This window comes from Narcine bancroftii, chromosome 1 (genome assembly GCF_036971445.1).
Source record: "Narcine bancroftii isolate sNarBan1 chromosome 1, sNarBan1.hap1, whole genome shotgun sequence".
Taxonomy (NCBI): domain Eukaryota; kingdom Metazoa; phylum Chordata; class Chondrichthyes; order Torpediniformes; family Narcinidae; genus Narcine; species Narcine bancroftii.
The window spans coordinates 195,495,118-195,513,718 of NC_091469.1; the positions used below are offsets into that span (position 1 = coordinate 195,495,118).

The window sequence follows — 18,601 nt, forward strand, 5'->3', positions numbered from 1 at the left end:
TTTTTTTCCATTTTTTTCCTGCAATGACCTATACATATTCGAAATAAAACCTTTTTCATTTTTATCTTCAATTAATAATTCAAATTTTGTTTGACTAGGCAAATTTATTTATTTAAAAAATCTCTAAGTTGATAATAAACAAACAAATATTTAGACGCAATACCGTATTTTTCTTGTAACCTTTTAAATGAGCAAAACTTCCCTGCTTAAAAACAATCTATAACATTAACTATTCCTTTAAATTCCCAATTTTTTAAATAAGGACTATTCAAAGAAAAGGGAATTAATTTATTCTGATATAATGGTGACCTTATTGAAATTATCCCTTGAAACCCTATAACTAAATTACGATTATACCAGATATTCATTATATGTGGTAAAATGGGTAATTCAAATTCTTTTAATGCTGAAAGATTCCATTTATAAATAAAATGCTTAATATTATCTTCCAAGATTTGATCCATCTCTATCTTTGCCCATCTAGGAGATTGTTCAATGTCAAATAATCTGTTAATAAATTTTAACTGTGCTGCCTCATAATAATTATAAAAACAAGGTAGTTGCAAACCACCTAATTCATTGCGCCAAGTCAATTTTTGTAAAGAAACCCTTGATAATTTACCTTTCCATAAAAATAACCTGACAGCTTTATTTATTTCCTTTAAAAAACATTTGCTATCTTACAAGGAATAGACTAAAAAATATATTGTACTCGAGGATAAATATTCATCTTTATACAATTCACTCTTCACTCTTCCTATTAACGTCAATGGCAAATCTTTCCACTTATCTAAATCAATTTTAACTTTATTTAATAAAGGTACATAATTCAAGTTAAATAATTCATGATAATTTTTATTTACAACTACTCCTAGATACTTAATTTTATTAGACCATCTAAATGTACTAATTTGTCTACAATCCATATAATTTTCTTCCACTATTGGTAAAATCTCACTCTTTTCCCAATTAACTTTATATCCGGATAATTTATCATACTTATTTAATAAATCCTGTAATGAAACTTTTGGATTAGTTCAATATTTTAAAACATCATCTGCAAATAAACTAATTTTATATTCATTTTCCCTCACTTTAATTCCCCTAATAGGAAAATCTTGCCGAACCGCCTGAACTAAAGGTTCAATCACCAAAGCAAATAAAGCAGGAGAAAGAGGACAACCCTGACTTGTAAAGCAAGACAAACTAAAAGATATTGAAATTTGACCATTCGTCACTACCCTTGCCATAGGCCCCGCATATAAAGCCTTTATCCAACCTCTAAAAAATGGACCAAAATTAAGTTTTTCCAACACTTTAAACAAAAACTTCCACTCAACACGGTCAAATGCTTTCTCAGTATCTAAAGATACAACCATTGGCTGATTATTTTGTTGTTTTGCCATATTAATTAATGAAATCAATTTAACTATATTATCTGCTGAATATCTACCTTTAACGAAACCTACTTGATCAATATGCACCAATTTCGGCAGATAGTACACCAACCTATTCGCCAAAACTTTCACCACCAATTTATAATCAACATTTAATAAGAATATCGGTCTATAAGATGATACTTTTAAAGGATCTCTATCCTTTTTTGGTATAAATGTAATCAATGCTCTTGAGAAAGATTCTGGAAATACATCTGTTTCCGTTGTTTGTTTCAAAACATCTTTATATAATGGAAATAATAAATCATTAAACTCTTTATAAAACTTTACTATATATCCGTCCTCTCCAGGGGCTTTCACATTAGGCATCGATTGTAAAGCTTCTTTCAATTCTAATTCAGTAAATAAACTATCTAAATTCTTTACTTTAGCTTCATTCAACACTGGAAAATTTAAATTGAATAAAAATAAATCAATTTGATCTGTTTCTTGATCACCCTCTGACCTATATAAATTCTCATAAAATTTAAAAAATTCATCATTAATATCTTGTCATTTATAAGTAATTTCTTCATTCTTCCCAATAGCATTAATTGTCCTAGATACTTGCTCAGTTTAAGCTGGCATGCCAAAACGTTATGTGCTCTTTCTCCCAATTCATAATAACGTTGCTTAGATCTCATAATCATTTTCTCATATTTATATGTTTGTAGATTATTATAATGCAACTTCAATTTAGATAAATGTATCTTATCATCCTCTGTACATTTTTTGTAACTTTTTCTCCAAACTTTCAATTTCTTTTTCTAAATTTGAACTTTCTAATAAATATTGTTTTTTTAATATTTGTTTTATAACTAATAATTTGTCCCCTCAAATATGCTTTTAAAGCATCCCCCAAAATAAACTTACTTTGAACTGAATTTTCATTTATTTGTAAATAAAAAGTAATTTGATCTCTTATAAACTTAATAAAGTCCGGTCTCTCCAATAACATTTCATTAAACCTCCAACGATAAACTGTCTGAATTAATTCAGTGCCCAAACATCTAACTAATAATAACGAATGATCTGACAATAGTCTAGTTTTATATTCTGCAAAATTAAATCTACCTTGTAAATGTGCAGAAATCAAAAATAAGTCTATTCTTGAAAAATAATTATGTCAAGCTGAATAAAATGAATAATCTTTCTCAGTTGGATTTAATTTCCTCCAAATTTCCACTAAATTTAAGTCCTTCATCATCTCAATTAGTCTTTTCGCCATCTTAGTTCTTTTAACAATTTTTGGAAATTTGTCCAACAAAGGATCCAAGCAACAGTTAAAGTCACCTCCTACTCAATACATTCCCATTTAACTGATCCAAATTTAAAAATGCCTCTGAAATAAATGTCTGATCATCCTCATTTGGTGCATAGATATTCATTAAAGTCCAGCTTTCAGAAAAAATCTCACAATTAACTATTAACACTCTTCCTGCATTAGCAAAAAAAATCTACAGCAAAAGATATTTTCTTATTGACTAAAATCGCTACCCCTCTAGCTTTAGAATTAAATGAAGATGAAATTACATGTCCTACCCAATCTCTTTTCAACTTCAGATGTTCTTTTTCTGTCAAGTGAGTTTCTTGCAAAAATGCAATGTCTACTTTTAACTTCTTAATATAATCTAAAACATGTTTCCTCTTTATTGGATGATTTCAACCCTTAACATTAAAAGCTGCAAAACTTAAACTACTCATTACAACTTATATAATGGCACTCGATCTTCCTCACTTAACTTAAAAAAAAAACCTAAACAAACAATAAAAAAACCCAAAAACCCCTTTAAACTCCCCAAACCACCCCCCCCCCCAAAAACCTGCAAACGCAGAAACCCCCTTTATTAACCTGGAGGGGTTAACACCAACAGTGGCTGATGACTTCGTATTTAGCTGGGATGATATCTTCTCCCCAGCTGAAGAGCAGCAGAATCCTTCAGGTATTGGATGTTTCTGGAATTTCTTCTTGTAGATCCATCAATTGTTCAACTTCCAGTCGCTTTTCAACTTCCCATTTTCAGCTTTGCTCAAAACCACCAACGGTTTCGAAGAGAAATCTTGTATCAACTTAGAATCTGGTAAAGAATTAGCAAAAGCTAAAGCTACCTGTGGATTTTCAAAAAATTGAGATTGATACTGCCCATAGAAATTTTTTTAAATTGCTGGATATCTAAAAGTAGATTTATACCCTTCTTTCCATAAAACTGCTTTAGCAACGTTAAACTCCTTCCATCTCATAACAACCACCTGACTCAAATCTGCATTAAAAAAACTTTACTAATCTGAATTACCATTGGGCTATTTATACGAGCCTGTAAAAACCGCAGCACGTTAAATCATTTTGCGGTCTTAATACCTCAAACATCTCACCAAAACAGCTCGAAGTGGTTTCCCCGGTAGTGGCTTTTTTCTTAACGCTGACTGTGCCCTCTCTATCTCCAAATCCTCTGGAAAATACTCTGGACCAAATACTTCAACAATCCATTCTTTAAAGAACTTCGTAAGATTTACCCATTCAAAACTTTCTGGCAACCCCACTATTTTTATATTATTTCACCAACTTGATTTTCTAATGAATCCATCTTCTGTAAAAATTCTTCTTCTCAATCTGCCATCCAGCCACTGCTCCTTCAACTTGGTCCACTCTATCTTATACATTTTTGATTTTATTTTCAACTTTATCCACTGCTGTCAAGCATTTATTAACATCCACCTTCACTGAAGCAATCTCACCAGACATGTCAGTATTTTTAAGTCTAATGTCAGAAAGTTGTTGATCAACATTTTGAAAACTGATGGAAACATAATCCATCAAACTTTCATTCTGCTTAGTTAGTTTCTAACCTTCCCATCACATCAGAAGGGGGCATAGGACTCATAGTGCTGGGAGATTTATAAGGTGAAGGTAACTTTAAAGATGTAGGAGTACCTTCTACTTTAGCTGCAGCTAATAAAAGTTGATTATCTTCTTCCTCCAGGTAATACTCAAGCTCCTCATCCACTTCTTCCTGTGATTCAGCCTCCTCCTGCACCTCTCTAGGCTGGCTGCAGGTCTGCTTCTCACCCAGCGATGGGCTGAGTTCTTCAGCCCGACACTGAGCAGCAGCCCTCGTAGTCCTCACTCACTCGAGGGTTTTGCGCATGCGCACCGCCACGCATGTCCCGGCAGCGACCACAGAGTGTTGGTAGGCCATTCCCAATGCATCCCTCACATATTGCATTAGAGACGCAATTATAAGTGATGCATCGCGCCCCCAACTGCTCCATGCTCGGTCACACAACTCGACAACAGTGGGCTCAAGCACATCATGCACCTCCCATAGTGATGTTAAAGATGCTGCCGCGGTGCCATTTTGCGTCACTCTACACATTGAGGACGCCATCGCTACAGCCAACATAGCTAAAATAGATCACTGGGCTTTCAGCTCCATCTCCAACTGACTTCAAGGCTGCAAATCTTCAGTAAGGCCAGGTTTTTCAGATTCTTCCAACTTCTTAAAATGCAATTTTTTTGCCTGTTGTACTTTAGATCTTTTAACCAGTTTCTTTCTCATATCATTTACAGTCTTTTCATAAAGCTCTCAAACCTATATTAAGTCTTTAAATTCGGGCTCTAAACTTTCCAGCTGAGGAAAGATAGGCTCCCATGTTTTCACCTATGCCATCTTGCCACGCTCACCCCCCAGTAATTTATACATTTCTGAAATAAATTTATTCATACCACTCTTAATTATTAATAATTCTAATTAATTTTGGTAATCTCAGATTATGACCTAATTAAAATGACTTTAACTTGACAATAACAGAAAAAAAGTATTATTCAGGACATTAAATTTTTCCTTAATTTGTTGAAAAGTTATAATTTACCAGCTTCAAAACAATCTTCTATTTTTTAAACCCCATTTGACTCCAAATCCTCGAAAATTGATTATTCATATAAAATGGGTCTATTTTGATATAAAAGCATTCTTTGAGAAATTAGACCTTTCCACCTATCTGTAATGCAATCAAATTTCTCAAAATAGGTGTATCTCTGGTTCTTGTTCATGATTTAGAATTCCATCTATAAATAAAATCATGCATATATTCTTGCCTATTTTACTCAATTCTATTTTAACCCAGATTAAAGATTTCTTTAAATCAATAAATTTTATTTGGGCTGCTTTATAATAATTGTTAAAATTAACGAGTTGTAAACTTCCTAATTCAAGTTTCCAAGTTAATTTTTCTAAACAAACTCTAGACATTTTTCCTTTCCTTAAAAATTTCCTAATACTTGAATTTAAATCCTTAAATTAACTGAAAAAGACATTGAATCCTTGGAAAAAATATTTATTTTAATACAATTTACTCGACCTATTAAGGTCATAGGTAAATAATTCCATTTAGTTAAATCATCCTTAATTTTATTAAGTAAAGGTAAATAATTTAAGTTATATAAATTATTTAAATCATTATCAATTCTAATCCCCAAATATTTAATTCCATTTTCTGACCATTTAAAATGAGTAAATTGTTTACATTGAATATAATCTCCTTTCATCAAGTGCATAATTTCACTTTTGTCCCAATTAATTTTATAACCTGACATTTCACCATATTCTTTCAATCTTGTAAAAATGTAAAAAAATTATAGGATTTGTCATATAAACCAAAACTTCATCAGCAAATAAATTAATCATGCTCTTCTGTACTAACTTTTATACCCTTAATACTAGAATCCTGCTAAAGGTTCAATTGCTAAAACAAAGCCAGAGACATCCTTGTCTACTTGATCTAGACCAGGGGTGTCAAACTCAAATTCACCGAGGGCCAAAACTTGGACTAAGTCGAGGGCCGAACTAAATATTTATTGAAAATTTTCAACAACATCTGCATGTTTTCTCTCAACATATGTAATGTTAAACTTTTTCTTATTAAAATAAATGTTTAATAATAGTTTTGGTTAAACTCTTTCCATAAGAAGCATTAACAAATAAGAAATAAAATATTCAATAAATAATATTTCTCTCTAACCTTTAAGCCAAGGATCGCACATTACCGAGAAGCATGCCAGGGAGCAGAGATCTGCAGGGAGCCCTCCCCAGCCCAGCCAGCAAACCCAAGCGGCATCCCCCCCGCCCCCTCTGCCTCCTCCGCCCCCGCCTCCGCCTGCCGCAACCGCCGCCAACAACCCAAGGAGTCCCCACTGGTCTCGCCATCTCACCAGGAATACCACGAGAGCGGTGGAACACGTCCGCGACCTCCACCCAAGCGGAAAGTCCGATGCCCAGCAGCACCCGCCCACAGATGAAGCTCAAGGAGACGCGGAGGTTACCCACCACGTCCAGCCACATGGAGCTAGGTGGCGGGTCCGTTGTAGCTAGGCGGCGGGTCCGTTGTAGCTAGGCGGTGGGTCCGTTGTAGCTAGGCGGCGGGTCCGTTGTAGGTAGGCGGCGGGTCCGTTGTAGCTAGGCGGCGGGTCCATTGTTGCTAGGCGGCGGGTCCATTGTAGCTAGGCGGCAGGTCCGTTGTATCGGCGCCGCTGTGAATATCTAATTAATTTTCCCGTTAACTATATCGGTGTACTGCTGTGCCTGCTGTGGAAGTGCTAAAAACTACTATGGTAGTGCTTGCTGCTGTGCATGTGCTATACTTGTGCGGCAGCCAGCGGGCCAACTCTAATATATATTTAATATGATCTTGCGGGCCAAATATAATTATATCGCGGGTCAAATTTGGCCCGCGGGCCAGAGTTTGACATGTGTGATCTAGACACTGGAAAAGCTGAAGTAATTGTCCATTCATTGAAACCTTGGCGGAAGGATTTTTATATAAAGTTTTGACCCAATTAATAAATAAACCACACTTCTTTTTAACACCTTAAATAAATAATTCCATTCTAGCCTATCAAAAGCCTTCTTAGCATCTAAAGCTAACACCTCCACCAATTCATTCTTCTTTTGAGATGTATGTATTAAACTAGTTAATCTAATAATGTTATCTGTACAATGTCTTCCTTTAGGAAAGCCAAACTGATCCATATGAATTAAATCTGATAAATATTTAGCCAATCTATTTAATAATGATTTTGGTCTATAAGTTTCCATTTTTAATAAATCTATCACTTTCTTAGGTATAACCATTATAATCACATTTAAAAAAAGATTCCGGTAGAGAATGGATTTCGCTTGCCTGTTTCAACACCTCCATAAAAGGAGGTATTAATAAATCTTTAAACTTTTTGTAGATTTCTGGTGGAAAACTATCTTCTCCAGGAGACTTACCACTTTGTAAAGAATTAAGGGCATTAATAATTTCCCTCACCGTAAATGGAGTATCTAAATCTTTTTTGATCTTGGCAATTTAAAGTAGATAAATTAATTTTTGATAAAAAATTATGAATCTTAACTTCATTATCAGACTAAGATGTATATAATATAAAATAATTTTTTAAGAAAAAAATAATTATTTATTTCCTTAGGTTTATAAGTAACTTTTTAGGAGCTTATTTTAATAGCATTAATAGTCCTTGACGTTTGTTCAGCTTTCAATTGCCAATCCAAAACCTTATGTCCCCTTTCCCCCAAACCATAATATTTTTGTCTACTTCTCTCAATTAATTTTTATGTTCTATAAGTTTGCATCGAATTATAATATAATTTCTTCTTTATTAAATCTTTCTTTTTTACTTCAGATGTATTTTTCTGTAAATCTTTTTCCAAATTCTCTTCTCTTTTTCCAATATATCTAAATCCTTAACATAATCTTTTAAAAAAAAATTTAGCTAAATAACGTATTATTTTACCTTTTAAATAAGCCTTCAAAGCATCCCATAAAATAAATTTATTCCAAATTCTCTTCTCTTTTTCCAATTTATCTAAATCCTTAACATAATCTTTTTTTAAAATTTTAGCTGAATGACTTATTATTTGACTTTTAAATAAGTCTTCAAAGCATCCCATAAAATAAATTTATTGTCCATTGAGCTAGAATTAATATCCAAATATTGATGAATTTGTCTTCTTATAAAATTACAAAAATTAACCCTTTTCAACCATGAAGAATTAAATCTCCATCTATACGATGGTTTTTCCTTATCAGAAATTATACGTCAAAAGGGGTGAATGATCTGATAAAATCCTAGCTTTATATTCTACTTGCATAACTCTTCCTTGTAAGTGTGCTGACATTAAAAACTATCTATTCTCGAATAAGAGTCATGTCTATAAAAATAAAAAGAGTAATCTTTTTCTTTCGGATTCGGCCTTTGCCAAATATCAACTAAATTCAAATCTTTCATCATAGTTAAAATTCTTTTAGCCGTTTAGTTCTAGTAACTGATTTTTGTTACTTATCCAAAATTGGATCTAAACAACAATTAAAATCTCCTCCAATTAAAACATTTTCATCTGCGTCATCAAGATACATAAAAGAATCACTTATAAATTTTTCATCATCTACATGATGTGTCCACATTTATGAATTAATTTAAGAATGTACTAAGACAAATATCTATAACTACAGATTTTATCTTAACAGGTAGCTTTTTATTAATCAAAGTAGCAACTCATCTTGCTTTAGAATTAAACAAAGTGGCTACCATTTGACCTATCCATTCCCTTTTTAATTTTTGGTGTTCCTTTTCATTTAAATGTGTTTCTTGTAAAAACCCAATATCAACCCTCAATTTTTTAATATAAGCCAAAACTTTCTTCCTTTTATATTAAAAGATACTAAATTTAATACATTTTTACCAAACATATTCAAGTCTAAAAACCAAAGAACTCTCACCACTCGCCCCAATGGACCTGAAATAAATTCGGCATCTCCAATAAAAGAAAAAGTTTTTAAAAAGTACCAGTTTTAAAAAAAGTACTATTTTCTTCTACTGTGCAGGAAGTTTTCTTTCTCCACTGTGGCATGCAACTACTGAAGGAGAAGACAATAAATCCACCCACTCCCCCAGGCAGAATACACATAACTTCATTTATAGTTCATTCTGGTATAAGCAGCTCCTTCGAGATCCTTATTCACTTGATCATCATCAATCTCAACCAATTCTCAATGTTTTAACTTCTGCTGCATATCTTGTACCTTCTCATCTTCACACTCTGATACCTGTTGAATAGACTGACTCAGGCTATATGTTTGATCTTGTTTAAGATTTGGCAAAGAATTAGCAAATTTCAAAGCCTCTTCTTCATCAGCAAAAAAACCGTGATCAATTTTCTCCAGAAAACACTTTAAGTATGCCTGGGTAATGGAAAAAAAATTATATCCTTTCTTCCAAAGAACTGATTTTGCAGGATTGAATTCCTTTCTTCTTTTAACAATTGACATATTTAAATCCGCATAGAAAAACACTATTATTTCCCACTATTAAGGAGCCTTGTTCTTTTCAAGCACTTTTAACCTCCAATCTTAATATCATTTCTTTATCTTGGTAATGTAGACATCTGATCATTTCTTTGTATTAGCTCTATGTGCTCCATCCAATTCTAATCCATTAGAAAAATTGTCAGGATCCATAATTTTCGGAATCCATCTTTGAAAAAATTGCACCGAATTAGAGCCTTCAAAATCTTCAGGCAGCCCAAATATCTTAACATTATTCCTGCAGTTATGATTCTTCAGAGCATCAATTTTTTGTAAACATTTTTTCTCTGTATTTCCCAAGCCATAAAAGAATCTTCCTTTTTATTAACTGTATCTTTATATTGCTCTACTCATCACGATAATCTTGAATATCATCTCAATTTTCTGTACTTTAGTTTTAACTTTCTCCACAATTTCAGCATATTTTACCATGTCTTGCTTAATAACTTTCATTTCATCTTTCAGATATTGAAATTGCATGTTACCTTCACTTTTAGTAGATAGAAATTGTGAATCCATACACTCAGTCAATTTTCCTGCTTCATTGATAATTAAAAAGCTCAAAGCTTTAAATTCCTCACTTTGAAACTTAACTTCAGAGTGTTCAGACTTTACCTCCTCCATACCTTAAACAGACTTCTTCTTCTTCCACTTACACTCCCTCCAGCTCTTCATACATTCTTATTTATTTTTTGGTGTCTTCCTCCTCTTCCCCTGAGGATAAAACTGTTTCAGGCTGTTAATAAGCCCACTGTTGTACACTGGTCTGACTAGCAACACTAGCAGACCCAAGTTTAATTGACTTTGTCAATCCCCTCAGAGGAGCCAATTGTTCAGTTGCGTGCATGTGCGGATTTCTGCGCATGCATAGTTGTTCCAGCGGCTTTTGGAGTTCAATGGTCTTCTTCTGAACTCCAGCGCCATCTTTTCCGGAAAGCCTGTTGTAGAAGTTTGTGTTTATAGCCTATCAATTTTGAGAAAACCAGCACAGATTTTCCGCTGCACAGAAATAAAAGTCACAGGCTTCCAGTGAACAGGCTGGGATGGAAAAATACAAGCTTTAGGCTAGCAATCCTTCCAGACAGGGAATTAGAATCAATGGTCACTTTTGCCCAAGTCACCTCAGAGTAATCACAGTACCCCAAGTTCAAGAATACATAGATATCTTTAACACAGCTATTTGTCAAACAGGCTCTTATTCATAAATCAGCTTCCCGCCCAAGCACAGATGAGATGCGAGTTATTATATGGTAAGCATCTGGTAACACTAGCAGTGCCAGCCCAGTCCCAATTTGATATTGTTTTGCCCTCCATTCTTAACTTTAATGACTTAAGATTAGTGTGAAACTAGCCATTTGCATGCATTCATTAAAGACCAGAAATCAGACAGGCAGAGAAAGGATGTTGATGTGTACTGGGAGCAACCCTTCCAGACTTCTGTTAATTTCTGTATTCAAGAAGGATATCTCTTAATTATGACTTGTACATGAGAATAAATGATTGACATCAAACCATTTCCCTGTCTTTAAAATGGAGACATGCAATGTGTAAAACATAAGTTTGTAACAATGAATTCAAAGAAATGTTATCAAATTTGTATGCAGGAAAATGCCTTAAATATTGTACCTTCTGACTGAGTTCTTTGAATGAGATTCACCAGTATTAGTGAGGTGACCTTGACTCCCCACCACTGAACACTGCTCATTTCCACTGGCATGACTCAAATAAATTCTGTGTGTGTTGCACTGTGTGGTTAGCTTGTACTTTTCTACCTTTACAGGAGCATGGCTACCACATTGTTATGCCTTCTTGACAAGTAAGCAGATGTTAGAGTCTCCACAATTGGTCACTAGTTAATTGAACGCAAAGGAATTTGGTACTCTCCAATGACAGAGTTGTTGGTATAGTGGAGGGTGGTCGTCCCAGGTCCTCCTGAAGTCCACAACCATCTCCTTCATCTTGTCAATGTTGAGACTCAAGTTGTTACTCTCTCACCATTTCACGAGATTTTCCACCTCCTCTGTGGTGTTGTTGCTGATGAGGCCAACTTCTAGTGGCATCTGTAAACTTGATAACATTGTTGGAGCTGAATCTGGCGCTGCAGTCGTGGATCAGTAGAATGAACAGGAGTGGTCTGAGCACACGGCCCTGAGGTGCACCAGAGCTCAGCATAACTGTGCTTGATGTTCTGTCACCACCCTGGACAGACTGTGATCTTCAGTTAGGACCTTTCCAAAAGGTATTTAAGCTGAAACATCGACTCAGTTTCTATCTCCAAAGATACAGCCTGAACTATGAATTAATTTCCAGCATTTAAAAAAATTTATTTCAATCTCTTCATTCGATCTGAACAGCAAAACCAGCCATCTCTGGAACTCGTTACTTCCAGTCGTTGAGTTTGAGATCGACAAGCCCAGACAGAAAACAAGGTCCTTATCCTCAAACTTAAATTAGCCAGTTTTGAACCATGCAGGAAGCCACATCAGCTAGGTCAGAATGGGAGTGGGATGGAGAATTAAAATGGTAAGTACCTAGGAGCTCTGAATCAACCATAGTAGTTCACAATTAGTCACCTCACCTGCACTATTATGAACAGTGAACAACTTATGCTAGATTGGAGGAAGTCCAAGTGAATAACTGCCTCATATAAACAGATCAATATTGCTATTGTGTCATCAAAGTAATTGACAAGGATTTGTACATGCAAGGTGTATTAATTATTTCACTAATGTGTTTTCACAGAACCTCTAAACCTATTATGCATGAGATTCAATCAACCGTACAGTAACTCCCAAACACATCCTGAATGTACATGGAAATATCATAGCATTTCATACAGCCAGCAGTCAAGTAATCATCTGCTTTCTGAATCTCAATATACAACTTTAATTGGTATTTTTTTCTGCTGTTCGAGCTGTATGAAATAAAATGAGCAAAATCTTTGGAGCAAGGTAAGTGAGTTTCATAAGCAGTGCAACACTGAAAAATTGAAGAGATTTGTAGCAACTAAATGGGATAGGCATAGACATAACTGGATTTACATCAGTACAGAGGTTTTGTCTCCAACAGACTCCTTGTGGTACAAGACTAACATTTTCCAAAGTTCAGACTTCTCAGCTGGGAGTTAACTAAAAATTCTATTTTCTATTATGGAGTGAAATTCCATTTGGCATGAAAGCCTACTAAGAGCAACAGGGAAGAATAATCAGTACTGATGGAACATCCATATCTTATTTTTAACAGTTAATATGCTTAACTTTGAAGAATATATAAACCAGTCCCTTGCTGTTAAAATAGCCAGTAGAGATATTGGTAAAAATGTGTTTTTGCACTGTGAAGTGTCGAACACTTTAGCCCCTTTCACACTTGCAATTGATCCCATGAATCAAATGCCAATCGGCCTTTAAAGTGGCAAGTGTGAAAGCAAAATCAGCTCAACGCCGGCATCAGATGATGTCATCTCACGCCGGGGACTGACGACCTCGACCCCTAGTACAATCCCCAGCATCTGCAGATGCTGGCATTGCAATCTGACAAGTGTGAAATGGGGAATTATATTGTGGGAATGAAATTACATCATTTTTAGCATGATCACATTAAGCCCTGGGTGGAAGTGAGCTGCAGATGTGCTGGAGTTCAAAGGTAATGCAGACACTCCTCCTCCATCTCTCTTCTGAAGTTATAACTAGCAGGCAGATTGGCTGGGCTTGTTAAGTGCTGTGATTTATAAGATCTGAGTTTATTTGGGTTGACTTTAAAGAAGTTCAAATCAATGAAAAAAGTTAAAACATAAAACAATGGCTTCTGCAAACTGGGATAATAGGGAGATGCAGCAGATCCTAACCCCTAGGCTGGAGGAGGGATTTGGATACAAGTTAACAGGCAAAATTAAGGATGGGCCATTTTATAAGAGCATTGCAGCAAAGCCCAGGGAACTGGGGTATCAGAGGGACTAAAAACACTCAAGTTAAAAACAGTCAAGAGGAAGCTTCACCAGGTCATGGACCACAATGGAAGGAGTGGTGCAGACCGTTGGGACTGGCCTTATTTTAATAACATATGGGGTACAAGCAGGTAAGTGACACCATTCTCCCTTGTAGGCAGCCTTCAGGCTGGGGGTGGGGGGAGCTAAAGGGCAATCTCCTCAACCCAGTTTGCAACCTGAGGAGGAGGGCGAGTTGCAGGAACAGGATGCCCCTTGTGCCTCATCTCCCAAAGATCCATCAACCACCCCCCAGTCCATCATGTGCTCCTGGTGTCCTCCCCTCCCCCAGTACCTCAACCCCTCCCACTGCCTCATCTCCTGCCACTATCTTGGCTGACCAGCAGACAGCAACTGACTCAACATCAACTAGCAATCACACCTCCTACTGTACTGGGAGCTGGTAAAACTCAAAATTAATCTGTTCAAAGAAATTTCCTGTTTTAATTAAATGTGACGGTGTGGCATTTAATTCACATATTTGTCTCACCAATGTCTAGGAGCCAGAAATGTAAGAAGGCAGAGGCGGCAAATGAGATGCGTGTGTTCTTATCCAAAATAGACCAGGTGGACCAGGAAAGAGAATGAGATAGAAGGGGGAGGCAGGCTGAGATGTTGTAGAATCTGATGCAGGAGCAACGACTGGTGTAGCCACAGAGTAAATGCTAGGGACGTGCCACCGACAGACTGGATCGCCAGGCTGAAAATGATGGATTAGCAAGCCTGATACCAGAAATTCGACAGGAGATGCAGGTACAGAAAGCAGGTATAACCAGACTGGCCTCATCAATTGAAGTGATTGCATGAGTCCAACCTTGGCCCTCCACCATTCAGTCTCCTTCCACCCTGGGCAAGCCTCCTGCATCCCTTTTCCCACCAGCCTCCCCATCATTCCAACCATCCTCTGCCACCATGATGCTACAAGGCTCATTGCATACTCCTCCTGCTGAGCACCACCATCAGCCCTCCCCATTCCATTCTCCTCTCTCTTGTAGACCTACACAGCCTTCCCCTTCCTGCAGCAGTCTTCAATCTCCAATGGTGCAACCAGCCTACATGGCAACCCTTATCAACCCCTTAGGTGGGACACACTCATCACTGGTGGGTGGTGAGGGTTCAGCTGATCAAGCCATTATTGGCCATTATCTCGGCTCCTACATTCACCTGCTGGACAATGAGGATGAGGATGTCCAATGATCAGTTTACATCATTCATTTTTAATCAAAATCATGTTTACAATTCTGTAGTATGTTGAAGTTGAAGGTTAATATGAAGGAAAAGTTGCCAAAAATGTATTTTCAAGATGTTAAAGTTTTATTCAAGAAGGTTTCTTCCCTGCCCTTATTGACAATTATTGTCTCTGTTTACATTAATGTTGCACATAAAGTTCCAATGATTATTATAGTTTTTATTTTAAAGTTCAGATTTTACAGTTGCACTGTGTTCAAAGGTGAGAAATAAAATTTTATTGACTTTTAAAGGATTAGAGTCAGTCATTAGTCTAATTTCCACACTGGATTTCCATAATAGTCTCATGTATGGTCTGTGGACCATGGCCTGTGGCACCTTTGGAAGGGACACCTTCTGGAGGGAGATTATAGACTTCAGCCCTCCACTCTTCCAGGAAGTGTTTCTTTGTTAAGCTCGCAGATATTATGGAAGACACAGCAGGCAATAGCAACCTCTGACACAAAGGTGGCATTAATATCTATTCGTTTGGCCAGACACCTCCAGCGACTTTTGATACAACCAAATCCATTCTCCACAACCATTCTAGCAGAGCACAGACTAAAGTTGAATGTGCTCTTACGGTGATGAATGACGTGATGTGGCGTGAACCCTTTCATCAGCCATTGTCCTAGTGGGTATATGGGGTCTCCGATCAAATGCGCAGGTATTTCCACACCATTCACATTTCTTGAGACATATGATACAATAAATAGAGTATGTGGGTGAGAAGGAGCAGAAGGGAACAGTGGCAATGTCTTCTCACCAATGACATGCATTATGTTCAAAGCTGGGGTTTATCACAAACTTCACAGGATCACATGCACTTGTTAAGACATCATAATGCACTTGGTCAGAAATCACTTGCATCATGGGGAATAGCTGACCACCTGCATCTTCAGCAATTATGTAAATTGGAGACTTGAGAAGAATGCAAGAATCAAGGGTGTGAACTGGCCAGCCCGCACAGACATCCGTGAAGCTGCAAAGACAGAGGGTGACAGCTCAAATCACTTAATGCTTATATTTTAAAATGAGGATAAATGCTAATAATGGACAGATCATCCTTACCACCAGTTATGGTCAACAACAGCTTGCAGAACGATGGAGGGCCATCTTTTTCGATTTAGTAGGATGCTGGATCATCCTGTGGGGCAGTGATTGGAATATGTGTGCCATCGATGGCCCCGGCACACATTGGATAACCACCCCTCCTTTCAAAAGCCTCCATAGCCTCCAGAAGATGCTCCCCACTCAGCAGCCCTATGAAACATGGCATGAGGTACTTTTTCACCGCTGTGGTCACCTGCCTCACCACCATGAATACAGTGGAGATACCAACACCAAAAAGCATTCTGATGGAATGATACTCTCTGGGAATGGCATACCAACACAATGCGAGTGCAAGTCTGACCCCCAGTTCCCGAAGACTTTTGCATTTTATGTTCTTACCCCTCAGGTGCGGCCCCAGTATCAATGAAATCGAAGGTGGCCAATGGGCATCATCATATTTTTCAAATACTTGATTCCAGAATACGGGTCCCTGAGGTCTCTCCCTCTTCCATATCCTTTTGTTTTTTGGATATTTTATTTAATCAACATGTATAAAATTAAATAATTAACAATACACCATAGTAATATAATGGAATGTTAACAAATATATGCTGAAATTATATATAAGAAAAAACTAAAATCTAAGATCTAAACACTAAAATAAAAAAGCTACCTACTACAAACAAAAACCAAACCCCCTATTAACCCACCCTCCCCCCCCCCCAATTAGTCTAATCCCAAAGCTAAAATATATGATATTTAATTATAAAATGATTACAAGTAATTAATTCGGATTGCATCAGTCGACACTCAAAGACCTCATAAAATTATTTTACCTTCAGGGAAAACTTCACTGATCAGGAAAAAAAAATCATAATTTTAATTTCATTATTTTAGCATAATTTTAGCAAAATTTGCAAAAATAAGGAATATTTAATCTTAAATTATACATAATTTTTGCTACTGGAATACAACTTTGAATCTCAGCATGCCATCTATCTAATGTTAAAGAAACATCAGATTTCCATGTTACAGCAATACATTTCCTTGCTATTACTAAGACCAACTTAATAAATTTTAATTGAGAATCTGACAATGATAATTTAGGAGTGACACTTTCAAAATTTCCTAACAAAAGTAATTCAGGGTTTAAAGGAAAGTTCACCGGGGTGGGGTGGGGTGGGGGGGGGGGGTGTGGAGTGATGGCGTAGGAGAGAGATGTGGGTAGTCATCTCTCCCAATGGATTTGTGAAAAACCCATTTTGAAATTCCCTTTTAAATACATAAATTTTAATAATGTTATGAGCCCAGAGGACCCCAAACCCAGCAGCAATAGATATTCACTACGACAAATGGTTACTTAAACAAAAGTTGTTTTTTAATTATCTTTAAACATGAAAACAGAATCAAACTTTAATTTATCTCTATTTTTAACTTACTTAACTCAACTTAACCTCCTTCTAATTCAAAGCAGACATTTATGAAATGTGTGTGTAAATTTAGAAAAGTTCTTTGGTTCACAGTCCAATCTCACTTCTCATTCTTCCAAGTTCACTGGTTGCAGGCAATTCTTATACTGTGCACAGAATTTTACATGTATAAAGTTCACCAGGCTTTGGTGCTCAAAAGGTAAATGGTTACCGCTCAGGAAGGTTCTTGTAGGTTTTGTAGAGAGAGAGGTGTTGTTCCATGATTTCCACAATTGAGGTACCACCATTAGTCACCTCCGTGTCTTGCTGATGAAACTTGCTCCATCAGGGTTCTCCAGATAACTTCTTTCTTTCAAGTTACCACAGAGTGCCTTTCTGTTTCCCTTATTCCAAGAGAAACACTAGATAGCTGGTACTTTCAGCCATCCGCCACTCTGGAGCTTCTGTATCAGTTCCAACAGCTTCTGCTTCAGTTTCAGCAAGCTTCTCTGCTTGTTACAGTTTTCAGTGTCCCACACACTGACCGAGACCACTTGCTTGACTTTCTCTCTCTTTCCCTCTCTCACACACAGACTCTCTCTCCCACAGTTGGAGCTGGATCCAGGTGACTCAGGTAATGTTCCCCCTTGCTCCCAGCGTTAACAGCCGGCTACTCCAAGGACAACTCCAGCACCTGTGCTGCGGAGTTCCAGGCAAGATGGCGCCAACACAAAGCGACGTTCTTCTGCAGAAGCTGAAGAGTCTTTGCATATGCGCACTTTTGTGCGCATGCACACTATTCCCAGTATTTTTCTCTCGGGAAGGAGGGGTGGTGGGGCACTAGTGCTCACCGGTCCAGCGAGTCTGGATCGGTGAAGGATTGGTCTAATACATGGGGAGTGGAGGGAGAGTAAAAAGTTACAGTGGTGGAAGCAGAAGAACTGGGAGCAGGAGCAATGGAAGAATTTCAAGAATCAAGTTCAGAAGAATTGCAATTTAGTGAACAAGAAGAAATGCAAGAAAAACCTGTTGCAGCTCTGGGTAGGCATTTACCTAAATGTAAAGACCATTTTGAGCAACAATTCCAAGCAATGTCTCAGCAGACTTCTTTGGGTTTTACATCTGTCAATAAT

General features: G+C 36.7%; 1 long non-coding RNA gene across 1 annotated transcript in view; it reads left to right on the forward strand.

Annotated features, from left to right (window-relative positions):
- LOC138736898 (uncharacterized) overlaps positions 1 to 15,229 on the forward strand; it is a 29,307-nt gene extending 14,078 nt beyond the window's left edge. Inside the window, exons 2-3 of the long non-coding RNA XR_011340649.1 lie at positions 12,540 to 12,748; positions 14,280 to 15,229. This is a non-coding gene — a long non-coding RNA (uncharacterized lncRNA). The remainder of the gene's footprint in view (positions 1 to 12,539; positions 12,749 to 14,279) is intronic.
- Positions 15,230 to 18,601: the final 3,372 nt, after the last annotated feature.